The following is a 27385-nucleotide window of genomic DNA, read 5'->3' on the forward strand; positions in this document are numbered from 1 at the left end:
GGATTCCTATTTCGTCTGGAGTACTCTCAGGAGATACGGTAAGATATATGGGGTGACAATCTTTGGGCTTACTATTCCTAATGTATGGAACTGATTTCTGAATAAGTCATACTGTGGAACAATGTAGTCCTTGCTTAACTTGGCCTCTTCTAAATAGATTTAAGCCATTTGATTTGTATTCGATTACGAGAGTGAACTTACTTCATTATAAAAATATAACAATATCTACTGTCTTTAATGTCCTTTTTATATATAGACACCATTATATTTTTAAACGGTTAGAATTGATATTCGTTCTAATTATCTCTGTTGGTCCGCCGCACCTGATTCGCTTGGTACGCATTATTTTTGGGTGAGCTTAGCTGTTTGCTCATGCAGACCATATAAATGTCGAATGATTAGTAACTTGGCTTAGTGATTTTAATTATACGCTTGGGAGGCTAAATATATTCTGCCCACATAGGTCCCTATTGAGACTTCGTTTTAATATTGTTGATTTTTTCTTTAGGATACTGTGTGCTATGTACGGTTTCCAAATATTTGACCTTTTTCAAGAAATGTTTTATTATATTATTAATACCATCTATATATGGAGGATGGTGCTGACATTGCCTGTTATTTTACTTTCAGATACTTATACACATTATACGTTCCTTGCTGGAACAGACGTAACCACAAAGTACATCTCCCTACATTTGATTAATACCTTATACTTGATGTGTAGGTGGTAGCATCACAGGACACTTAGTGTCTGGGGGAGATTAGAAGCTTTGATATGTTTCATTACTCAATATAGCTTTCTATTTAGGTGCCTATATAGGTATCTCCAGTATGCCTAAGAAGTGCGGTGTGATTTTCGCTTGATAATAGCATTATGAAATTTATGGTTAGACAAATGTTGTCTTTCCAACAGCTAGTACCTGTGATATTGAGTCAGTGATATCTTTATTCTAGGATTAACTCTGACCGTTTGAATGACCCTGTTTTCTGCAACTATATACGAATAAAATCTCTCCTCTGGAAATAGAAGTCGTATTGAGGTAAATGGATACCTGCTCTCTTTTATGAATTGTTGTGGCAAGGACTTTTGTTACCAATTAATTAGGATAAAATTAAAACTTTTAAATATTTTTTCGCTCTATGTCTTCAATAAAGGAATATATGGGCAAGTACTTGTTCAGGTTGTAACATGATTCTATATGATATGAATTCTCTTTGCATATCCTGCATATTTGCAGGCATAGTGGCATGACTACTGCCTTTTTGGTTGGGATTAAGTCTTGGAATATTATCTCTCTATATCTCTTCTTGTGTTCTTGTTCTCTTCTTCCCAGTAGACCCATGCTGGATGGTATTCTGAAAAGTTTCTGCCTGGATGTTGGTGGAACTATTTTATAATTATTAGCTGGTAAGCGATTTAATTATTTTCTAAATGTATTCGTATCATCCACCTGTATGATGGAATGATATTTTTCTTGTTCCTTGGTTATGATTATTAAATCTCACATATATTGGGTGTCTGTGTGTTGATTTAGAATTAACTCTGTGTTACCTTTTAGACATAGTACTATCATTATACTTTTATGCATTAGGATCACTTTACATTCTTTTCATGTACTTTACTTTGACTTTTTAACTTACAGTCTAACTATGGTATGGTTGGTGTTTTCTGATTCTGTGCACTCTCACAGATTCCTTTTTCTTGTCACGGGTTAGATCCTTTTGGTGATCTTCTCTCCTTGTCCCTTTGAATTTCACAATGCATTTTTGTCTGCATTTGATAATGTTAATACTCTTTATTATTAATGCTTATTGGGGAATTAATAAAAGCAAAGCGAGATCTGATCATGTGTTTTATATTATTATTACCATTGTAGCCCTGAGGAAGTCGATGGGCGATATACCCAGGACGAAACACGTGTTGGCTATATCAGCTGTGCACTGTGATGATTAAGTATCACCTGTAAATAAATCTACGGCTTTGTGCGAAATGAGAGAATAAAGAAGATCTTGAATAATTTAAGATATGGACTGATACTTTCTTGAAGAAAGTTTTGGAAATAATAATAACGTTGTGCTCGGGGACAGGACTTTGTTCTTACCATGTGATCAAGTAGTTAGGCTTATCAGAGGGTAGTGTTAAGCATTTATTGTACACACTCAGGCAAGAAATGATTGTACAAACTCAAAGACTGAATCCATACCAATTGTTTTGAAAAAAAATGTATTATTTGGTTATTTTATATCTAGAACCAAGAAATACTCAGTAGCAGGTGAGTAACCTTTTTCAAAGCAGTAATATTTTCAAAAATGCAGTATGAAGTGTTTTGCAAGGCAGAAGAAATGCTTTACAGTTTTGGAGATTCTTTCGTATTTGTCAATCAGAAACAGTAGCACTTAGAAATGTGAAAGACAGACAGTTGTATGCAGTAGGTAAAATACAGTGCACCGAATGGGAGGAAAACAGTGTTATGCATTAGCAGGTAAGTACTTGATTTGCAATCCCAGTCTTTGGGGGTTTGGACCAACACTGGGCAAGCTTCAATTTAAGGTATGTACTGCACCACCAGAGGCACTGGGGCGGCAGAGTGCAGAGGTCACTGGGCCAATGTGAATCAATGGAGACTGTTGGCACCTTGAAGAGGCATGGTTTGCAGGTAAGTACCCCCAGTTTCAGGGCACTGGCCCCGGGGGCTAAGATCAGCACAGGGGGGGGCCACAAGGCAGCACCAAAGCTACACCACAAGTGGCACAGGGGCTGCCGGGTGCAGGGTGCAAAATAGTAGTCTTGGTCGCACAAAGAGGCTGCAGCTTCAAACCAGGGGGCTGGCTGAAGGTGACTACTGGCTGGGGAGGTAAGTTGGTTGGGCTCCCTAAGGCTGAAGGGCTGAGGATGCAGGGGTACCTTTTAGTGTCAGAGCTACTTATTCAGAGCTGGTCGCGGTCAAGGGAACCCTTTATGTAGTGGCTGCAGGCAACTTCCTGGGGTCCATGAGAGGTCAGCCACTGAAGGAGATGAGGTCAGGATCAGTAGCAGAGACTTCACAGGACAGGTGAGCCACTCAAACTCGGCAGTGGGTTTCAGGGGCAGAGTGGGCAGGGGTCGCAGATCCGCCTGGTTCCAAATCCTTGGTGTAGTTTCTTTTGGACAGGGCCGCTGTGCTCGCGAGATCTTGTCTTGGATGAAGAGTGGCAGTCTTCCTGTGGTTCTTGGAAGTCACTGGCCATGGGACAGGCTTCCTCTTCCTCGCTGGGTCTTTGAGCAGAAGGCAGGCCGGTAGGGCTGGGGCAAAATTAGTATTCATCTTCCAAGCTCAGCTCAGCTCAGGTGTCTTCTTTGTCCTTTTCTTCTTGGGTCACAGCAGTCTGAAGATCAAGGTTCAGGGGTGCCTCTAAATCCTAAATTTAGGTGCTTTGCAGGTAGTAGCCAATGGGATACTTTGCCTTGAGGGTCACTTTACCCTATGTATGTCCCCTCCTTTTGGAGAGGGGGAATCCCTTAACATGATTGGCTATAATCCTTCCATTCAAGATGGAGGATTTCCTTAGGGGGGCACTTCAGTTCTGGACACCTAAGGGGTGGCCCTGGCTGGGAGGGGACACACCTCTCCTGACTACTAATTTCCTGCCAACCTTGCCACGAAAAGTGGGGCTTGGTTGGGGGTGGGCATCTCCATTGACTAGAGACACCCTGGCTAACATTACAAAGGACAGAAAGCCTTTGAGGCTCATATCCTAGAATGCTGTTTCTGCTTGGAAGTAGGTGTGAAGCAACTCAACCCTAAGCAGCCTTTGTTCCTGATGCGCAAGAGTACAAGGACTATCACCTCAGGGGGTCAGAAACATGTGTGTGTGTGGCAGACCAGTCAGCTGCACACTAGTGGGTTGGTCATTTTTCAGAGGGCTTTTCTAAGGTGCCCTCTGAGTGCATTATGCAATAAATCCAATACTGGCCTCAGTCTGCGTTTATTGTGTGGAGCATTTTGATATCAAACTTCTTAGCATTCAGTAAAGCCATCATGGAGCTGTAGAGTTTAGAATGACTCACTCCCAGCCCATGCTCAAAATGGCTTCACTGCACTTACAATGTCTAGGTAAGAACTTAAACACTGTAGGGGCACATTGTTCATGCAGCTATGCCCTCACCGGTGGTATAGTTCAACCTACCTTTGGGCTGCAAGCCCTGCTAGAGGGGTGATGTACCTATGCCACAGGCAGTGGTAGGGAGGAATGGCACACACAGATGTGTACTATGTTGACTTTTATGTCTTGTCTGCACCAAAGCATACAGTCTGCAATGGCAGTGTGTATGTGTTAGGTGAGGGGTCTCTGATGGTGGAACAATACATGCTGCAGCCCTTAGGACATTCTCTAATAACAAGGCCATTAGTGCCAGTGGTACCTTTGACAAGAGATTTACATGTGGGCCAGAGGTGTGCCAATTGTGGAAACAAAGGTACAGTTTTAGGAAACAACACGGGCCCTGGGAACCTGATTGGCACGGACCCAGGGCACATTCAGTCAAAGTGCATCAGAATTCTGGCAAAAGGTGGGAGGGGGTTACTGTAACAGAAACCCGCTTTCCTACAGATAGGACATCAGGCTGCATGAATGTGCACCACACCACTGTCACAGTGTGCTGAACTTTAACCCCTTCAGCACGGTGCGGATTTCCGCGCCGCGCTGAAGATTCCGTGCGCGGGCGGGGCCATGACGGAGCTGTTCCGTCATGCGCACAGCGCAACCGACGCACGTGACGGAACCGCTCCGTCACAAGCGTCGAACGGGTTAATAGGTCATCCACAGTACTGGAAAAGAAATGCTTCTGGTGAAAACACCAGAAATGTTTTCTTTTCCAAAATCAAAGTCAGCACGCAAGGAAAATGCTTCTCACGAGTCCCAAGTTTGGTTTTTGTTCTGCTGTTTTGCACAGCACGCAGTACGCACTGACGTTACACAGCAAAACAAAAGTGAAAGCAGATCGTACTAATGGAATATGCGGAGATCCACAAGTGTCAAACTACCCCAACCAGCGTTCCTATACTTCTCCCGATAATAGTAGCACCCCACTTGTGTGACTGAGATATCGCCTGTGAAATGAAAGGATCCCTAAGGCCCCTAAGACACATAGAAAGATCTATATTTTGCATTCCAAATTGACAAATCCTGGTGATGTGGGTAGCTGTGGCATTTAGGTCAGCACAAAGAGAAATCTTCCAGGCCCAAACATTTTTTAAAACAAGGTCCCAAGGGAATTCTGGGGTGGTGTAGTTTATGTGGATTCGGATACTTTTTCTCAGCCAGAACGGCCTGAAAACTCTAAACTTTGGCTATCTTTGACATTTTACTCATATTTCTATGAAGGGAAATTCTGGAATCTGTGAGGATTCATAAAATTCCTACCACTCAGCGTTTCCACACTTCTCTCAATAAAAACACTACCCCAAATGTTCATCAAATATTTTGCATTTAGTACATTCAATACATTGGGCCCCATAACAGCAATTTATCTGCTATGACCATAAAGCAAATTTTAATAGGAGTCAAAGTTCAAAAAGCAGATTCATACTACACAGATCTTAAATTATATTATACAAAAATCTGAAAATGTTAGGTGATGTTCTGCAGAGATGTCTAGAAAGGTGAATTATAATACAAAGGCTTTCAGCCTCAAGTGCTTTTATCAAAACATTTTTGAAAGATAGTCTGTTATAGCAGCCATTTGTGACATGGCAGGCTATAGTGGCTCATTTCAGATGCACACTAATTTTAGTTGGGGTATTTGCACCCTTCTGCAGCAGGCACATTAACCTAACAAACTGTGTGGATGCTGCAAACAAACAAAATACCAATCTGTATAGTAGATGCCTAATCTTACCTGGGTATATTTCTCAACTGGCCAGTGTAGGCTGGAGCAATGTAAGTCACATGTAAGTTGTACCTGAGACATGATAACTTTGCTCCAGCACAATAGGCAAATCAAAGCACCATGCCATGTTGAAATCTGGAGTTTCCTGATTGAACCTTGCTTCTGACTGACTAGTAGGTTTGGGTTTCTACCAGCTCTTCACATACAGCACTGTGGTGTCCCACAGAGGTCCATCATATCCCCTCTACTATTTAACATCTACCTAACCTCCTTACCCAAACTGGTTAAATCATCCAACGTCACCTGTTACAACTATGTGGATGACACCCAAATTATTTCTAAAACTGGTTGGTCTGAAGGACCTCTACAATTTAATACTTGATGACTGCCTTCGAGCCATAAGCACATGGATGAGGAATAACCATCTAAAGCTATATACCGCAAAGACAAAGCTTATTACCTGCGGACAATTGCGAAAATACCAGCCTACCACCATATGGTCTAAGGAACTAGAGGCCCCTCCAACAATATCAATATCAAGAGAAGTCGGAAATCTTGGGGTAACCATGGATTCAAACCCATATTTGAGACCACATGTTAACAACTTAATGCAGAGTGCCTTCTACACAATGAAAACACTTCTCCGAATCCTCCCATACCTTGGATACTAACAAAAATTGCAAGCCATTCTCTTGTTCATAATCTTCAAGCTTGACTATGCCAACAGCTTATACCTTGGCACACTCACATTAAAAATGCACAAAATACAACTCATCCAAAATAGTGTTGCAATATTTCTTCTCTGCTTTCACCCAAGCGAACACAAGACTACAGTCTTGCAATCCCTCCACAGGCTATCTATAGCAAGGTAGGCAATGTTCAAGGTACTTTGTATTGTTCACAGGGCCTGCAAGGAAAAGGACCGATATACTTACAAGCTATATTCAAGCAGTACCAACAAATCAGGACACTGCACTCCAGTCTTGCACCACTTATCATACCACCTTAGCATGAGAAATCTGTAGAAGGCCCTGCTTTCTCAGTACAAGCTGCCAAGCTCTGGAGCTCACTACCAGCCAACATTAGATCACCTAGAAGCTTCTACATTTCAGAAGACATTTGATTTGAAAGCATGGCTATTTTAAAGACAACTCCAGCACCACACATTCTGAAAACAGAATCTGGAAAGACATTTGCACACTCAAACTCAATCTTCAATTTACAATCCGCAGATTGAAAACAACCCAACCAGCAAACTATTTTTAGTAGGCAGGTAAGTTAAGGAGAGCTGACCTATGTTTCACCATGGTATTATTTAGTTATGTAAGTTCATACACAACATTTCTGGCCCACTCTAATACCAATACTCAGCAGTCGGCAGCTAACTGTAACTTGCATGTCTTACTTTCACATAAGACATATCTGCTACGAGGATTGTCTATCACCAGTACTCTGCAGCCAATAAACCAGCCATCACTAAATGAACAGGCATGGAATAACTAAAGAGATCTGTCATACACTGCAGTTCAATTGAAAGATTTTAATCTAGTCCATGACTTCAGGTCCCAAATATCTATACACACTGGTCATTCATTACATCTCACAATGGATTCCAGATATGAGATGATAGTAACAATACACATCCCGTCTCACTACACTTCTTTCTCCCTCAGACAATGCCAGATCTGGCCCGGAGATATACACTAGGGGGCAGATTAACTAAGATTTTGCTTTGGGCTTGTGCCACTTTTGTGGTGCAGCCTAATGCAAAAACCTTTTTGGTATTTACTAAGCAAATTAAAGCCAACTTGCGTGGTTTTATGTTGTTTATTAAATACAAAGTAACACAGGGGAGCGCGTAATGCTGTATTGCATTACCTTACGTTGGTAAAGCATTTCATGGGTGGAGCTTAGGCATTCACATACATCTACCTATGGAATCTGATACAGTCCCAGATGTATTAAAGCTAGTAAATTTGGGAATGCATCAAGCTGGTACACCTTCCCCAGTGAGGCATAACAAGGATAACTGACTTTATTTCTACATAAATATGCTTTGACAGCCAAAATCAGACTGGAATTTGGCCTGCCGATGCAAGAAATTGCCCGTAAAGGTGTCTACATTAAGTGCTGGTATAAAATTAAAAGTGCTGAGTCTGGATCACTGAATGCACATTTATGAATGGAAATACAGTCAAAAAAGCAAAGTGCAGCCATAACCTATTTGTCAGCTTCGACAGACCACTTGGACAATGGGGAACTTTGGGAGGCCTCAGGGATGCATAACAGCTTCAAACATTTAGTTAATAAGACAGCGAAAAGGGTGTCCATGGTGGAAGACAAGGCATTGCTTAAAGAAAGGGTCCACAGATGGTTTGTCGTGCAGATCTACACTAATCCCTCCTCTCAACCTTATCTAGGTGCTGGATTTACAAAGGGAATGAAGGAAAAATATCTTCATTTCCGAATGGTTATCCTTCTGACCCTGCTGCTCCTGTCACCTTGGAAACGAACACAGACATCGGCTATCTGAAGCCTATGTGGGAAAGCAAAAGAGAATGTCCTCCATCTACTGTGCATCTGTGGAAAACTGCAATCTGTTGACTGCTGTTAAGACCTATCTCTAAGACCAAGGGTAAAAGAACTTGTAGGCAGGCAGTGAAAGCATGTTTTGAAGGTGGAGGTGTTCAGCTGATCATTTTGTACGATTTATGGACATAGTAGGGGAAAAAACTGCAATATCCAACAGCTAACAATTTCTCGCACTGCAGCCAAAAGGTTTTCCACAGAGACGCTGAACAACCTCTTTGCTAACTCATCCATTACACAGCTGAAAATCTGCCTTCCCTAGAACTTGGGACCCTTCAGTCCCCAGTCTTCATATTTATGCTCTGGCTCACCACTCTGAGCATTAGAAACATCCATCTGGATCCGTAGCTAAAGACTAATTATACTGTGGCCACCAGCACCACCTCGGTTGTCTAGAGAACAACTTTTCATGCAGCAGTTTCTCTTTTTTATTGAAGTGTCAACTATTAAGTTTATATTACTGAATTTTGTGATCTTCCACTTATATTTTTTTTATAATTTCTAAATACAACAAAATTCATGTTCACATTTTTTCTTCATATAGGGTGCAAATCCAGTATAACTACTTAAAAAAAAAATCTAATTGCAACTTTCGGTCCTAACTTTTGAAAAGTCAAGACACTTCAATTATTTATTTGATTGCAATGGTATTAACCCCTTCGACGCTCATGACGGAACGGTTCCGTCATGAGCGTCGGTTGAGCTGTGCTCATGACGGAACCGTTCCGTCATGACCACGCCCGCGCAAGCAGCGCTCAGCACAGCGGGGGAATCCACCCCGCATGGAAGGGGTTAAGTAATCACGCAAATAAAGTTATGTTATCTTATCTTTATTTCGGCTAGTTACTTCTTCATTCTATGCATGTTGCATTTTGCAGCACACATAGAGGAATATGCCTCTATGGACTGTTTATGTGGAGGAAGTTGTCCCTGTTGTAATGCAGGTACCCTTGCACCATAGTGCCAGGGTGCCTGTGTTGGAGCTAGGCAACACATAGTGTAGCAATGCCAGAAGACAGTAAAAATGTGTCATATCTTTGTGTAAATTGCGCATTTCTGCTTTCTGCCTTTCAGGCAGCGTAGCACAGTGCAGGAAGTTCTTTTGCTGTGTTACATTATTTGAAATGTAAGTAAATCTATCCCTAAATTTATGATTGGACAACCCTGTGCAATAATCAGCTAAGCAGACTATAATCATAAGAAATATCACAATGGGACCCACAGAGCTGTTGAAATCTGCCAGCATACTGAAAAACCATAAATTGCACGTCTGCCTTTCTCACTCCTCATCAACAACCTTCTAACCACTTCCCAACCCATCTGGCATCCCTTGCTCTCCATGCCATGTAGGTAAGAACTTCAGTGCCACATTATTGGCAGTAAGTGCTATACAAGTGTGCAATACAATACAATATTTGTCACTTGCGCATCACCAAGATTTGTTTTGATTCTAGTAAAATCTTTGCTTCCATTAGACTTCAGAATTGTAAAACAAAATGTGCTTCATTTGTGCTTTTGTTACTGCTGATATATGTTGAAATATTCGTACAATTCATTTACAGGTATTTACATTTTGTGTGAATTAGAAACAAATTGACATCCTACAGTACTTATTTTTCCACTCCCTGTATTACACAAGGTCATTGGAATTATGCGTGTCTGTGGCCTCGGAATTAATCAATTCTGTGGCTATGGTGTTTTCCGCATAATCATGAATTTATCTCATTTGCCACATAATCTATAATCTGCTGAATATTCTGGCGATTTTAACAAAAAACACATTTTGTTTTTGAGCTCAGATAATCAAAAGTTACTAAAAATGCTGCACTGTGTACTGCCGTGCAGTGAAAGGTTCTTAACAAAGGTTTACTAGTCACCTTTCAGTAACTTACAGCGAGCGTATGAGATGTGAACCTGTTACTGATAAAGTGAAACCTTTGCCGAGACTGTGCTAACGTGCAAAAATGGCAAAATAATGAAGTGATACTATTAAAAAATGTGCTGTATTAAACTGAATAATTTGTGTTTTCTTGCCACATAATTCAGTCAATATTGCTGCATAATTTGGGCCTCCACTGCTGCCTAGTTCCAGTCACCCTGTCTGTATAACAAAGACATTGTCACATAATTCACTTTACAAAATCCTCTCACTTTGCAGTCGAAGGAAGAAAAGTAAACAACAACCCTACAATAAAAGAATAAGCATCAATTTTTCAGAAGTCAGCCTGACATTATTTTTACCTATCTTGGAACACAAAGCAAATGTAACAAGACAAAACTAAAATGTAAATGCATTTTTATTGCTCACTCACCTTCTGAACTCCCGCACCTTTAAACTGTGCTAGGTGTCTTATTGTTTTGGAGGGGTCAAAGATTCTTATGAGCTGGGCAAGCCCTCAAATGTCCCCCTGTGGCTATGACCCTGGTTCCTGGCCCATCTGTAGGAATTCTGTAAGAAGCAGAGCACCACTGGTTGTAAAAGCCGACAACCCCGACTGGTCACTTCAGTATTGTGACTGCAGGGATGCCCACGATTGATGCCCAGAGGCACTGGTGTGGCCCTAAACAAATGCGGTGTGAAGCTACATACAAGGCCTGTGGAGTGTACTGGACTTGGTGCAAGAGATCTACCTGTGCATGGCGACTCTGGGAGACAAAAGACCTGTGGCGACAGTGCCAGGGCAGCCTGCAGTGAAGGGAGCACTATCCGTTCAATGATGAAGTGAGTACACTAAATGACATACAAATTGAGGAGATGGAGGAACCTGGTAATGCCGAAGAGATTAGAGGGATGATAAAGGGCCTAGCAATACTGAAGGTGCTGAGAGGGGATGAACAACCAGTAGAGTTCTGTGCTACGTGCAGTACAACTTTTGTCCCCAAGTTACAGAAAATATTTGAGGCGGCTAAACAAAGAGGGGTTTTGCATCGACCAACATGAGAGGCCACAATAGTGGCAATCGCCAAACCGGGGCAGGATCCACTGCAGACTATAGCATACTGCTTTCCACAGTTTATAAGGTGCTGACCAGACTTCTGGCCACTAGTGACACCTTTAAAGTCGCACAGACCATACCTGGTAGAGGTACTTCCATAAATATCTGATGCCATTTTCACCTTTTGAAAGACAGTGGCCAGATGATCTTGCAGCCTGTGGTGATGACAATAGATATGGAAAAGGTGTTTGATACTTTAGATTGGAAGTACATTTTTGGGGTACTAATAAAAATGGGTAAGGGAATGAAATGCTGAACTGGATCAAAGTGGTCCTCGAGCAAGGTGTAGATGGGTTGGGTTATATTGGATGCATAGAAAGTGGTGAGGGTCACAAAGCATTGGTGTCCGCTCTTGGCTCTGTTGTTTTCTCTGGCAATGGAGCTGTTAGCCACGCAGGCTACACAAATGCCTGAAGGATGGGTGTGGTGATTGGTCAAGACATGCACATCATGTTACTATATGCGGATAATATCTAGTTATATTTAAAGGATGCGTTCAGAGACATCGAGGATGTTTTGCACATTGAGGGTCTTAGGGCAAATGCCTGTCCTCAAAGTTAACCAGAGAAAGACAAATCTTTATTCCTTACATACCCAATTCTGGCCCTTCTCAAACCTCCTGTACTTTTTACTATCAGCTATGGGACTGTGACTTTTCAGTACTTGGGGGTACATGTATGTAGGATAGAGGAAGATATAATTGATGAAAGCATACAAAGAACTCTGACTTGGATCTTATGGTCCTTAGACTTCCTGAAAAACCTTCTCCTATCGGCAGAGGATTGAGTGACACTCACCAAGATGATTTTCCTGCCAAGACTGTTATATTTATATGCAAACTTCTGATCATAGCCACAGAGAGCCTATTTGGCAAAATTAACAGAATGTTATCCAATTTGACGTGAAGAAGTCAGTCACATATGCTCTATAAAAAACTGCAACTGCTCACAATAGATAGAGGCCCATTTGCCCCAAATATAAAACTTAATTAGGTTGCTGCAGCACAACTGCCATGGGTGGGCAGATGGGGATCAGGGGCTGTAAACCCTGACCTGAATTATGGAATGCACAGATGTGAGGATAAGAACCTAGAGCAGGGTACAAAGCATACTATATACAATTCTTGTCGGTGGTGAGATACAACATGGCTTGAATGCATTTTGCCACTCTTGCCCCTTAACTGTCCCTATGGGCGTTGCCTCCTCAGCATACACTTACCAGAACTGTAAATACCAGACTATCATCTGCCGCAGGTGTAGAGACATTGGGAGATTTGGTGAATGATGAAACGTTCCACACAATTTAAATGCTTGGAGACTGTACACATGGCGAGGAATGTGGTTCTCACATTGGGAACAGTTCACAGAGAAGTGGCCCAGATTTTCCAAGGGGCCGGTAGGAATAAGCAAAATTCCTTTCAAATGAATTTTGGTGGAAAGAATTGAGGAAGACATAACCGTTAGAGAATTGGATAAGATAGTGTCCTACCTTAAATTGGTTGTATAAAACACTCAATTTCAACTGCTCCAGTTTTTGTATTGTACACTGTACATATTCAACCACACATAGACTGCACATACACCCCTGTTTATCGTCTGTACATATTTGAACATGTCTGATATTAGATCTGTACTGCACTAATGTCTTTGAATATACCAGATAGATCACTGATCTTGACCTAGTGAGAAGCCCAAAGATCTATATGCTGGGCCTCTTGCCAAGATCGGACAGGTAAAAGATGGCATGCTGACCTGGCATTTGCTGACCTGGTCACATGAATGGCCAAGAGGCTAATTGTGTTGAGGGGAAAGAAGGATGATGCTCCTTGCTATGGGGATGCTATGCAGACATACATAGATGAGTGGCAGCAGAGATTGCAGTCTTGACTGTGCAGGCCTTTAATGCTAAAAACAGCATACGGTGTGATGAATGAGATGTACATTCGCTTAAACTCCAACATAAGGATAACACTAGGCCCTTTTAGATTTCCCTAAATTTCCTAATTTTCCGCATAGGCTAAGATAATAGGATTCCCCAAAGGTAGTGGTGATTGTGACATACTTAAATGTGAGTGGTATATTGTCACTGTTGCAACTATACTGAACGGTGTATTCTGCCTTGCTTAGGTACATTTCTTAACTTCCAAAAACATATAAACACGATAGATGAGAGTTTCTTGCATGACCCTCGGCACCTTGAACATGATAAGGCAGACTGTCTGTAAACATGATGTCTCAGTGGCGAGATCTCTGCTGATGGTTGGACTTCTAACACAGTCTGACTATATGGAATACGAATATGTTATGCATATGCATGTTTGTTTTGGTCTCACTTGTTGTAATGTTGCAATTGTGTTATTAAAATATAATAAACATAGATGTAAATATTCACTGAAGAAAACAAAGGTTAAAGGGATGCCACAGTTAGGAGAACATCTAAGTTAAAACATGCCGTTTTAAACTAATAAAACCACTGAAATTCACCTGTTATAGGTATTTGAAATAACAAAGGCTCATGCCCTAAAATGTTGTTGTTAATATTCTCATTTCAGATTTCATTAGGGATGTTATCAATGCAGTCGTTTAACATATGATGAGTCATGTAATATGCAAGAGTAGAAGCAGTGCATGGCAAGGCCACGAGTTATAGTTATTTTAGGGCATGAGTTATCATTACTTGAGATAACTATAACAGACATCTTTTTTAGGGTTTTGTTTGTTTAAAATAGTATGTTTTAACTGAAATTGTCATCTAATATAGCATGCTTTTAGCCTTTGCTTTTTTCAGTGAAATTCTAAGGTTTTCAAATTGAAAGTTACATAATATTACAATTTCTAACTATAACGCCACTCTAACCTTTGTTTTTTTATCAGTTGGTTTCTATGGTTTTTTTTAACATTAAGTGACTTGTCCATCGTCGGAAGAACAAGCTCTGCCACATGCAACCTTTGGCCTTTTGCTATGTAGGTTTGTACGCATGGGCTGGCCACAAGCTAGGCCCTGTGGCAAGCCCACCTGGGGGAACTCAACTGCCCCTATGTATGGACCAAGAGGTCAGGCCCTGCATCCAACACCATATGGGAAGCATGACTGACTGTTTACAATATAAAAAGTGTCATTTTAAGAAAGGCAGACCTACTGGCTTTGCCAAAAACTCAAAACACCCAAATATAAAAGTGGCTGGCTTATTGGCTTTATCAAGGGTCAGCACATCAACAAATGTAAAACAGACCTATTGGCTTTGTCAAAAAATCATCAATAACTATAATAAAATGTATATTTTATAAATTCACATATTGCACAATTGAATACCGATGATTGTCTCAAATAATTTTTAATAAAGCATTTACAAATAATTAAACATGTGTTTGAGTCTTGTCTTTAAAAAACTTTAGGCCACAATGTGTAGCCACAGAACCAACTACAAGAGGTCCCTGCACTCCAGCTGAAGAGCATACGGCTCCAGCTTAGAGTGCATTACAAAATATGGTACACTCTACTGTGTTCATGGAATCATTGACCCAGTAGACTTAAAGTGTTTTTCTAATGTTGCTGGGGAGCTGTGCTCTACCTACAGCTCTCCACAACATTAAAAAGTGGCTGGTCGTGCTGGGTGGAGCCGGCCATTGTGTTTTTTCTGTGGGTGACCGGTGCATACTCGGGACAACCATATATTTTTATAAAGCTGCGGAGCGCAAGGAGAGCCTGAAGCCCACCCAGCCACAGCCAGCTCCCCAGCCACCAACCACAGTGTGTGCCACTGGGACCTGGCTCTGTTCCTTTGCTCCCATCTGGGCAGGATCAGCTTTTTTCTCTACTCCCATCTGGACAGATGCAAAGTTGTGTTACCGTCTGGGAGAATACGGGCTGGGAATAAAGTTTATTTTCCATCCGGAGCTTCCCCGGGCAGTCAACACAAAAGTGTCCAGGGGATTGGTTCCCTGGGACACTGCAGTTATCTGTCCCTGGATGATAGGGTTCCCAGGGCAAATACATGGCTTGGGTAGGGGGTCAGCAAATCCCCTCAACTAAATGTAAATATCTGCCTCATGGAATGTGGCTGCTGGAGCTTTCATGAGGCTAGGGATGAATGCCTCACACTTGTTAATATATATAAAAAATAAGGTTCAGTTGATGCTGTCCCTGGGTTGTAAATCAGGCTCGAGGAGTGGAGGCCACATGCCCCCTCCCAATTTTAAGGAAAGCAGCTCCTGGGGATGATGTTCCAGGGGCCTAAAATAGGCTCAGGGCAGTAAACTGCACGCCCTCTCCTCATTGAATGAAAAGTGGCTCTGGGTGTTGGGGTCACACGGCCTGAAAATGAGGGCTGCATGTCCCCAACCCCCCCAAAAAATGGCTCACCCCCGGCCCTAAAAAAAGGGTGGGAGCCTGTGTTTGTTTTTGGCACCGATAACTATAACTCACATACTCACCATTTATTGCTTATGACCTCCCATATTACAACACTCATAATATGTTCTGTGTCATCATTACTGATGACAACTGAACAGACTTCAATAATGACAAAACTGAGCACGGCAGGGGCAAGAGTTATAAATGCTTGAAATAACTATAAATGTTGAATTCAGTGTTTTTTTTAGTTTACGTTTAAACTAACATTTTCACATAACTATAATGTCACTTTAACCTTTGTTTTTTTCAGCGAATTTCTGATTTGTTTCAATTTTAAGTAAGATATTTTTACCAGGCATCACTATAAACATCAATCTAACCTTTAGTCTTTTCACTTGGTAGCTTGGCATGAGCAGACACAGACAGAGTTAATTAACCGCAAGGCAATGTGTAAAATATTTGTACTCAAAACACACAGTAACACAGTGAAAGCACCACAAATGGATACCACATCAGTTTAGAAAAATAAGGTATCTTTATCTAAACAAAATAAGACCAAAACGTCAAAAATCCAGCATACATATATCAAAATAGCACTTAAAAACAGTTACTTGGAGAAATAGCACTTGTAGAAACAAATAGCTCCACCTGGGGCTATTACGACATCATGACAGGCATGAATCCAAAGTAAGGCACCAACCGCGAGGTTCGAGGCATTGGGCCACTACTGGTTAAAGGCACTATCTATCCCTTTTCTTGTAAAAGGCCCTCAAGCAGTATCTGTTTCAGTGCCTTCAGCAACCAGTATGGCACACAGAGGCAGCAGGTAGTAAGGCTGTATTTTTAGCAGTCATGTTGTGCAAAGGGGAGCTGTTGGAGATATATTGCGATAATGCACACGATATATGTATTTATACTGAAATTTGATATTATTGCACCAAACCTTATACGTTGTACTTTGATTATTGACAGGTTTCTTTAATATTGGTAAGGCCAGCATCGGCATGAATGCAGTAGAACAGCTACTTGCAAGGTCATTCTTTGGACAGACACTTGAAGAAAAACTAAATATAAAGCAATTAGGACCTGGTCGGCCTGACCTAAAACTACAAAATGTTTCCCAGGACAGAGGAAAGGCTTGCAAACGTACATTCTCAAACACCTGGTACACAAAAGTTGATTGGCTTACAGGGTGAGCAAAGTGAGAGATGGGGTTGACAATTTAGACAGCAAACTGCCAAAGAATTCTACTTTTTCAAATCGCAGGGAAAACATCAGCAGTCTGGTCTGAATTGCAAAGGAGATATGTGACAACATAATTGTGCATGCGCAAGAACGTTTTTCTTCCACAAAACATTTGGTGAGTACCGCATTATTGCAAAGTGAACACTTTGCAAAATATGATCAATCCTTCCCTGAGCAAGCTCTGAATGAGGCTGTGGCAGCTTATTCTATGCTCAAAAAAGAGGACCTGAGAACTGAGTTGATTGTACTGTACGGAATGAGTGTATACCAGAAGGCCACTGGTGCCATTTCTTTGCTGGCTTTAATTCAGAAACTTAATATGGAAAAGTCACTTACAGAGACAGTGGCTTTACTAAAAATAGTCATTACCACTCCTATGACAACAGCAGAGTCGTAATGATGTTTTTCCACCTTAAACAGAATTAAGACATTGCTGAGGAACACCATGATTCAGGAAAGACTGTATGCTTTAGCAATGCTCTCTATGGAGAGCGACCTAGTTAAAAGAATCCCAGACATTAACGTTCAAGGTATTGAATAGTTTGCTGCTCTTAAAGACAGACGTGCTGATTTTATGTATAAAAAAGCGAACAATATGTCGAATGCTGCTAGTTTGCGACCTGTTTAGTTGTTTGTTGAATAAAAAACACCTGTGAGGTACTCAGAAATGCATTGTATCTCGAAGTCTGTTATGAAGCCTTGTGGTTATACTGAATAAGCAGCTTCCTATGTTATATGACATCTCTTTATTAATGTAATAACTGCACTTTCACAATTGCTTTAATAACCTTCCTGCTTTCTCAAATTTGCTTGAAAATGCACCATTTTCCACTCTTTTGTCAAAATTTTCTCGGAGAAGAACCCTCCCCGAACCACCCTTAGGTTGTTTGGGTTCGCTCGCTACGCTCACTCGCTACAGTGCAGTATGATAATCATTTTACACCTCACCACTTTCAAATGTCACCAGCCGCCACTGATAAATGACACAAGATTAACCCTGGGCGTAGTTCGCGAAGTAGCACTTCGCGAAGCTACGCAAAGTGCAGTTCGCACTACGCGAGCTAAGCACTTCGCGAACTGCGTAGTACCTTGTTCGCACTGTGCCAGATGTCGTTTTCAATGATTGCACAGTGCAGACAAGCAATCGGCACTGTGCAATCATTGAAAATGGCATCTTGCACAGTGCGAGCTGTAGTTTTTTGCTGCTCGAGTAGATTTTACGCGACCACTCGCAATGAGAAACCTGACCTCCTCGCGTTGGGAATCTCGCCGGGAGGTTTATTTTCCATGCTCGCGATCGCCAACTTGATGTTGCTGATCTCGAACAAGGAAAAAGTCTCGCCGAGATGTCATTTTGCTTGCTCGCGGTCGCCAACTTGACGTTGAGGACCGCGAGCAAGCAAAAAATGACCGCAGCACTACGCAACACTACGCTACGCGTGTTTGCACTGTGCTACGTGCAGTTCGCGTAGTACGAAGTAGCGCGAACTTCGCAAACTACGCGAGCGTAGCGTAGTGCTTTGCCCAGGCTTACACAAGATGGTTACTTCTGCCATGATCTATGGACTTTGCTCGCCTTTTGGTGCTTGGCAAACACATGAGTGTATAACTCCAAACTCACCAGCAATGAGTGCATGCTGGAGAGGGAAAGGCAGGCAGTGCTCCACAAATTGGTGTCACTTGGCAAAAGGTGTCACATTTCTGGAAGATGCACTAAATACTGATGCCCAACCCATACTCTATTTCACATAATTCCTTTGAACTCTCATGATGTTTGGAAATGGTAGTAGCCATTTTGAGAGTTATTGGGCCAGATGTACAACCCATTTCTGAATGCGCAAACCGGTTTGCGACCCGTTTGTGCATACAGAAATACAAATGGGCCATGTTCAAACCTTATTTAGCAAGTCGCAATTTACTTGTGAGTCGTTAAAAAGGATTTGCAACTCACTATTAGGAAGGGGCGTCCCAAGAGCATCCCTTCTTAATAGTGACTCGCTACCCTATGTAAGAATGTTTTGCGACCGCAATTGCAGTCTCAAAGCACTCGCAATTTACCCCCCCTCTTCAAAATTTGCGAGTCGCTAATGCCAATGGTCGTACATCTGGCCCCAGTGAGCGATCAAGATACGTTGTTGCTGCAGCCAGGATCTTTCTGCCAGAGCTTGTGAAAACATTAGAGGTTGTTAGTTTTCCTTATGAAAGTGTGCTGGGAAGCTAAATCTGAATGCAGTGAAGTATTCTAAGGATTAAGCTTTGCTCAGAAACAAGCAAATAGCTGGAGGTACTGATTCTAAGTTTACCTTGAAGGAGTGAAGAACGCAATTTTTGTGCATATGTTTTAACCCTATTCTATATTAGGAAACAGAATGGCTGTGCTTCTCTTTGGAATACTGTTGAAATATTTGCACCATAAATGTTATGGTTAAGGTAGTGATGTGTTAACAGGAGAGATTGTTTGATATCAGTGTGAATTATATACTTCTGAAGTTCTGATGAATATTTGTTATGTTTCATTTTCAAGAAAAGGCAAACTTTAATGCATATAATGGACATAGAGCCTACAGAAGGTAGTTACCTTGTCAGAGAACAGAGTCAGATTATTTCAAAGGCTTGTATACCATTGTGCAGAATATAGGAGTTAGTGTGTAGAACGCAATGTGATATAAAAGGGTTTCTCAGCTTAATCAGTGTTGATGAATGAAATTGCATGCAAAAGACTACGTACTGCAGTAAAATTTTAATAGGCTTCTTTTATCTGTAACTTTGATACCAGAATCTAGATAACTACATTTACACTGCAATTTGTCCTGCGAAGGTTTTCCAATGTATTGAATTAAGATCTGCAAGTAAGGGGAGGCATATGGATGAGGTCATGTCAACCAGAGCTAATGCCAACGAGACTAAGGGCCTGATTACAATCTTGGTGATGGGATACTCCATCACAAACTTGGCGAATATGCCATCTGCCGTATTACAAGTTTCATAGGAAATAATGGCACTTGTAATACAACGGACAGAATGTCCGTCACTCTTGTGATGGAATATCCCATCCACCAAGATCATAATCAGGCCCTAAGATTGAATGAAGAAAACTGGACGGATACTTGATCAGGGGATTCAATAGCATTAAAGAGATGCAGCTGGTACATGAAAGAATAAAGGGATAGCTCAATACAAAGTTTAGTACATAAAAAGGTGGGTTGTGTGTCAATCTGAAAACCTCAGAGATGGAGTAGTGCAGATCTGTGGTCACCCACAGCCGCTGTCCCTTAGCACTGTCTCCAAGGTATATTTGGGGCAGAATTTCCAGTACTGAGCTAAGAGCCTTGTGCAGAGAAAGACATGGAAAAGGCCCTCTGTATCTGGGAACGAGCTCAGATCACCTCTGACAGGCAAGAAACCGCATAGACTAATGATGAAGGAGATTAGGACACCTTGTCTCAACGCAATATTTTAACAGTACTCTCCATGGTAGGAGGTTAGCTAAGCTCAGCCAGAACCAACTCTTCTTGAGATGGCCCTTTGCCAGAGAGAACTGAAAGTCCAGCTGGCAGCCCTGGCACAGGGAGAAATTAAACTGGCTCTTGAAGAAAGAAAAGAGACTGGCCTTAGAGTGCTAACATAGACCTAAAGTCCAACAACAGCGGTGGCAGCAATGAACATGTATCTGTAGGGGGTCACACTGCCCTCGTTTTCCCAAGGACATTGTGCCTAGCTTTGTGTTGCAGGATGACATAGATAAATAGTCTGTCTCTTTTGAGAGGGCTTGCAATACTGGACAGGTCCACAGCACTTCTGTTCTCTATTGTGGGATTTAGTGCCTGTAGTGGGGAGAGATAGGCACTTGACTCTAGAGGAGAGTGTAGCTGAATCCTATGAACACATGACAGATGCCTAGGGGAGAAATGAGTGCTCACACATGACCAGTATCATAAAACACCCACAAAGGTGCACAACAGTCCTGGGTAGACTTTGTGATTTTTCAAGAAAGACACTAGAAGGCTGGATAAAATGTAATGAAGGTACAACTTATGGGCTGTATTATGTGTTTGTCAAAAAAAGCATTTTAAGTAACTGTTCCTCACACTTGCTACACCAGTAACACCAGAAAATAGTGGATACAAAGTTGTCTAACTTTGGAGTACTAGGTTAAGACAGCTGATGAATGGCTGTACACACATGTATCCAAAAATTCCTTGCGGATGACCATAAGAAAGGGGGTCAGGCCCCCAACAGGGGAATGAGAGAAGCAACAAGAGGAAAAATAAATAGTTTTTAAAAGAGCCACGAAAGCCTGCCCAAGAGAAGGAGTTCTGTGCCTTTGACAAAACTAAGTTGGGATTGTACAAGGGGATGAAACCTTTTGATCTTGTGAAGTCTGGGGTGTCCTTAGACTGTTATCAGCCAGGGCATAAATAGTGAGACTCAGTTCCAAATAGCCTTGTACTGGTAGAGAGTCACAAGAGATTTCATGTGTATGAATTGGGGAGGAAGAAAACTTGGGGCATATGTACAAGGAGTTAACGCCACAGTAGTGTCAATTTTTTGACGCTGCTGCAGCTTTCTTTTTATCGCCATATTTATAAGTTGCCGCTAACCGCATTTAGCTGCAGTTTTCCTGCGGAAACGTGAGTTTTTCTGATCATCACTTCTATTATCGGGACTTAAGGAAAATGAGATGCAAGGTGGGCATTCCCTTGAAAACTTTGCCGCTAACACCACTTTGTGATATATTTACAATGATTTTTTGGTAAGGCTTTACTCCCCAAAAAATGCCGCTAAGGCCGGTTACCAGCTGGTTTTTAAGACCCCAAAAAAGCTAATCTAAAAAATGGAGCAAAAACAACAGAACATAAGGGAAACAGTCCCAGAGCCTCATTTGCTCACCTAATGATGCCATGGAGGAATATGTGACGTTACAACGTGGTTGTTACACCGTGGTACGTTACATAGCATTTATAACAATGCAAGTTGTTACAACGACTTGCGCTGGAAGGCGCTGGACTTGGGAATAGTATGATACTATTCCAACTCCAGCCTACATAACATTAGGGAAGGTGTTGGAATAATAAATCATACTATTCCTTAGTGTATAGCGCCATCCAGTGGTAATGGCTTGCTTTGTAATGACCGCGATGTAAATGTACCACGGTGTAACGACCGGGTTGAAAAGGTCATTCACCGCCATGGAGGTACTACTCCTGCAGCTTGGATCCCCAAGAAGAGCACAACCGCCAGAACCACTGCCACCGCCACCAGGACCACCACAGAGGCAACGCCAAAGAAGAGAGCGGGTCTACTGCCAACGCATCACCCTGATAGACCTCCGGCCAGAGGATGTGATAGCACACTACAGGTTCAAGAAGACCTCTGTTAGATCTGGTATCATTGGCGTGAGTCTCCCTTCCATTTTGACTGATTGCCTCCTCTGTTTTTGATATGTTTTGCTAGTTTAGATGTTTTGGGCACTGTGCCACTGCCATTCAGTGCCACTGTGCAATTGCTCCCTATGTTAAATTGATGTATTGATTAGTGACTACATGATTGGGTTATTTGATTTACTTGTCAGACCCTAGTACAGTGCACCATGTGTGCCCAGGGCTTGTAAATCAAATGCTGATGGTGGGCTTGCAGCACTGGTTGTGCCACCCACAGAAGCAGCTTGTAAAGTGTGTCTCGGGCCTGCCATTGCAGAGCCTGTGTGCAGTCTGGTACTGTCATGCTGACTGACCAAGTGCACCCACTTGCCAGTCCCTAAATTTTCCCTTATCTTCATATAAGGCACCCCTATGGTAGGCCCAAGGGCAGGGTGCATTGTAAGTATAAGGTAGGACATGCCCTGGTGTATGTGGCATGTCCTAATAGTGAATTACAGACATTTTCGTTTTCCACTATTGCAAGACTACCTGTTCTCCATAGGCCAGAGTGGCCAGTTTGATTATTACATCTTATAATCCTAACTGACTCAGGGAACATGGTAGAAATTCGAATTTAGTATGCCTGAACTCAGAATGATAAAATAAATCTTTTAGTAAAGTTGGTTTTAATATTCTATCTTTGAAAATAACACTTTTAGAAAGTAGGTATTTTCTTGCTTAACTGTCCAAGCCTGCCTCTGCTAGGTTGTGTAATCCTTGTCTGGAGTTTGAGTGACAGGGCTGGGGAATTCCAGGAGTCAGGGTGAGGCAGCCCAGTGGTGAATAGAGAGATCTGCATCTAGATGGGAGGGAGGAGTTGCACCTGGGACCTAAATAGGGCTGTGCCTTCCCTCCACAGTGCTGGCTCCACCTCCTGTGGTTTGTCTGATGTCTCTGCCCTGCACTCTGAAAGGAAAGAAGGAGTCAGGTAAACAAAGTGCTCCAGGACTGACCAGAACTGGTTTGGACTAGGAAAAGGCCTCTCTGCCTACAGATAACAAAGAGAAAAGTAGTATAAATATGGGGACCCACACCCCAAGACTTTAGATCACTTCTGGAACAACAAGAAGAAACCCTCTGCCAAGGAGAAGAACCAAAGGAAGCTGTAGGAGTTGGACTGCCCCCTGCCAGTGTGCTGTGTTGTTGGGTTGGCCTGCAGTGGTGTCTTTATTGCCAAGGAACTTTTACAGAGCTTTCATCATCTTGTAGAATATTTCTCCAAGGGCTTGAACTTGTGCTTGCCTCCTGCTGAAGTCTCAGGGACAACAGACTTCACCACCAGCTCCCCTCTGAATTTCCTTGCTGGGAATTCTATCTGCAGAAGCCTGCGTGTCGCTGGGAGCTGGAAGCGCGACGCACTGAGAAGAAGCGTGTTGCCGCCGCAGCTGTACCCATCGCATCGCCGGAGAAGCGTGCCACCGCCGCATCTCCCAGAAGCGTGCTTTCGTCGCAGCTGTCTGCTGTCGCATCACCGGAGAAGGGCGTCACACCTGTGAGGGTCGCTGTCGCATCATCGGAATAGCGTGTCGCAGGGCCTGTTGTGGCTCCAAAGTACGAGAGTCACCACAAGGCTGCCAGGGATTGTCGCACCGTCTCAACGTCGTCGCATCACGGGTGCCATCTTATCGCATCGCACCGGATTATCGCGTCGCATCGAGGCGCCATCTTGCCGCATTGCGCCCGGACTGCAGCATGAGAATCTACACATCACCTCCTCTCCGGTAAGGATCAAGATGCATCCCCTACTCTGCGCAAGCATTGAGGCGCGTCGCATCGTCTCCCCCGAAGCAAGGAACCAACGCATCTCCAACGCTGCAAGCTTTTGTATGTTTTGCGTTACGCATCCAGGTACTTTTGTGAGAACTGTGTCGCATATACCAACAACTTGAACTAAGCTAATTCTACCATCTTTAAACCAATTTAAAGTACAGTATTGTGGATTGTTGTCGTTTGTTGTCTTGTGTTAAGTCTATATAAAGAATACTTATTTTTATAAAACCTGTGTGGTGTCCATCTGTAATGTTTTCACTGTATTACTGTATGTGCTCACAAATGCTTAACACACCGCCTCTGAGATAAGCCTGTCTTCTCATGCCAAGCTACCAAGGGGGTGAGCAGGGGTTATCCAGTAGTGTAATCCCCTTTCCCTGACTTAGAAGCAAGGGTCCCTATTTGGTCAAAGGTACCTACCTCTGCCAACTAGAGCCCCCAGTTCTAACAACCTCCATCTTACACACACTCAAACAGATAGCACCAAGGCTGCACGCACCATACCAGCGCTGCACAAACATCCCACTGCAGACCAAGCTGCTTGCAGTGCTGCACATGTGGCCTCTGGTAATTTCCAACCAACCACTGCCAGAGTGGGTGGAGTCTCATAGTCATCCTTCTCCAGGTTCCTCCCCAAAGTCGTGGATGCCATCATCAGCCTGACGCCACAGCATCTGCACTTCCTCAACACTGCACAGGAACAACTTGAGAACAAACAACACTTCTATGACATTGCTGTTTTTCTGCATGTGTCGGGGGCAATGGACTGCACCCATGTTCTAATTGTGCCTCCTGCGGTCACTGCACACATGTACAGGATCAGGAAGCACACACACTCCATGAATGTTCAGGCAATTGTGGACCACCTGGGCCTGTTTATTAATGTTGTTCCTAAGTTCCCTGGGAGTGTGCATGACTCATGCAAATTTCGCCAATCAGTCATCAACCAGCGGTTTGAAAATGGCACATATGGAAATGATCTGCTCATTGGTAAGTACAAATTGAACACACCACACACCTCAAGTACACAAGCATGTAGCTCAAATATGATACAATGCACAGGTAGCAAATGTAATACCACATACCGTGGAACAGGTCCAAACAATGCACACAACCAAGCAATGCAAATCAATCAAGACATGTGGAAACAGCCCAACAAGGGAAGAGCCATGAAAATCTCACACAAATCACTATGGCATTCTTGTAACATAGATGTAGCAGAACTCATCATACAAGAATTGCAATTAATAAGTGCAGTAAATTACACAGAACATATGCTACTGCTGTGCCACATACATGTTGAATTCAACACATGCACCATATGTACAAATAGATGACAGATCACCCTGCTCTCACTTGTGAAAGTACACAATTTGCTCACATGCAAAAACACAGTCAGCCATGCACCATGTGGTGGGTGTACCTGCATCCTGGCTCTGAATGTAGTGCTCAATGAAGGGATCACTAACTGACCACAGATAAAAACAAAAGTTGTTTTGAACATCAGTCTGTGTTGGAGCATGCCGAGGAAGATCATACAAACTATCCAAATCACATCCTCAACACATGTCGTACATCCACATCTCTCCCCTGGTGAGGTGTAGCAATCTGAGGCAAAATTTCAGAAATTAGAATAAGTGTTGATTGGGAACAGATACACACATGGGTACATTGATATGTCATACCACAACATGCATACATGCAGAGCCTGAGTCAACCCATGCACACGGACATCAATGCATATGTATGTGGTCCACAAATGTAGCAGTAATTCAAGTGCACTAGGTAGCAGTGCCATTGTCACCTACACACTGTCCCACATCTGGCGCAAGGTGGACGTAAAGAGCACACAATAAGTCCAATGTTTAACAGAAAAGATTCACACTCTCAGTCACCCTCAGCACAATGACTAACAATGAGGAACCCAGATGATGTCCCAACATAGTAGTCATCAAAAAGTCAAGGTTGATGCCTAACATGGCACATGTGCCAATGGTGCACCCTCAACAATATGTGCACAGGAAACATCATCCGGTTTGTGCAACGTGCCTGTAAAGAAACTATCATGTTCTTGTTCATTGACCCATACATCCTGACAGTCACAACCTGGAGCCAATACACAGGACACGGACAATGACAACATGGTAATATGTAGTCTGTCAAGTATAGGCAAGTCAATTTCACTGATGCTGGTAAATTCAAGGAATATCAACATTTCAAACCAGAAAGTACAAAGTTGCACAATGCACACACAACTAAAAAGGCACTCTGCAAACACAGCAGGCACATGTACTAATGGCCACATATCTCTTCAATCTGTTTCAGGTGATCAAGGATATGCATTCACGCTATGGCTGATGACGCCCCTCAGAGTGACACAAACACAGGCCCAGAGAGACTGCAACGTTGCACTGAGACGGACAAGGGTCATAGTTGAACGGACATTTGGAGTCCTCATATCCAGGTTCCGGTGCCTAGACGTATGAGGGGGACGGCTCCTGTACAGTCTTGAACATTTGTGCAAGATCATAATGTCATGTTGCATTCTGCACAATATATCTGTATGCACAAACACGCCATTGGATGAAGAGCAGGAGGAGCAGGACAACCCATATGATGGCCAGGATGAAGAGGCAGATGCTAGACACACACCAGCTTCTGCTGCTGGAATAGCAAGTCGAGAACAAATAATCTCTAATTGTTTTACCTAATCACAGGAACCAAATATCACATCATATGTATAGTCCTCCAAATAATTAGCAAATTGTAACTTCGTAAAATAAAAGTTCAACACACGACGTCCTGTATGCTTGTTTTATCACTTTCCAAGTACAAATATCTGTCAAGTGAAAGTTTAAATAACATTTCTGCCAAACACCTATCACATATAGCTGTGGACTGAACATCAATCATCCATGTAAATATAATATACAACAAAGTGATCACCAACATGTGTTGATGATAGGATGCAACACATGTTTGCATTTTGAAGGCAAAACATTTGCAAGCAGATCAAATGGACCATATCATCCATGTAAAAATGTTAGGCACAAGCAGGCTTTTTCCTGGCAAATCTGCTGATACAACCCCTAGTCCTCCTCTCCTTCACTCACAATCATTACTAATCACCCAATACTACATCA

General features: G+C 42.5%; 1 long non-coding RNA gene across 1 annotated transcript; it reads left to right on the forward strand.

The window, feature by feature from the left end:
• LOC146789777 (uncharacterized) lies at positions 1–26814 on the forward strand. The gene is made up of 4 exons (XR_014969863.1): positions 1–38; positions 955–1040; positions 1335–1408; positions 26568–26814. It is a non-coding gene; the product is annotated as an uncharacterized LOC146789777 (long non-coding RNA).
• Positions 26815–27385: the final 571 nt, after the last annotated feature.

Source organism: Triturus cristatus, chromosome 10 (genome assembly GCF_964204655.1).
Source record: "Triturus cristatus chromosome 10, aTriCri1.1, whole genome shotgun sequence".
Taxonomy (NCBI): domain Eukaryota; kingdom Metazoa; phylum Chordata; class Amphibia; order Caudata; family Salamandridae; genus Triturus; species Triturus cristatus.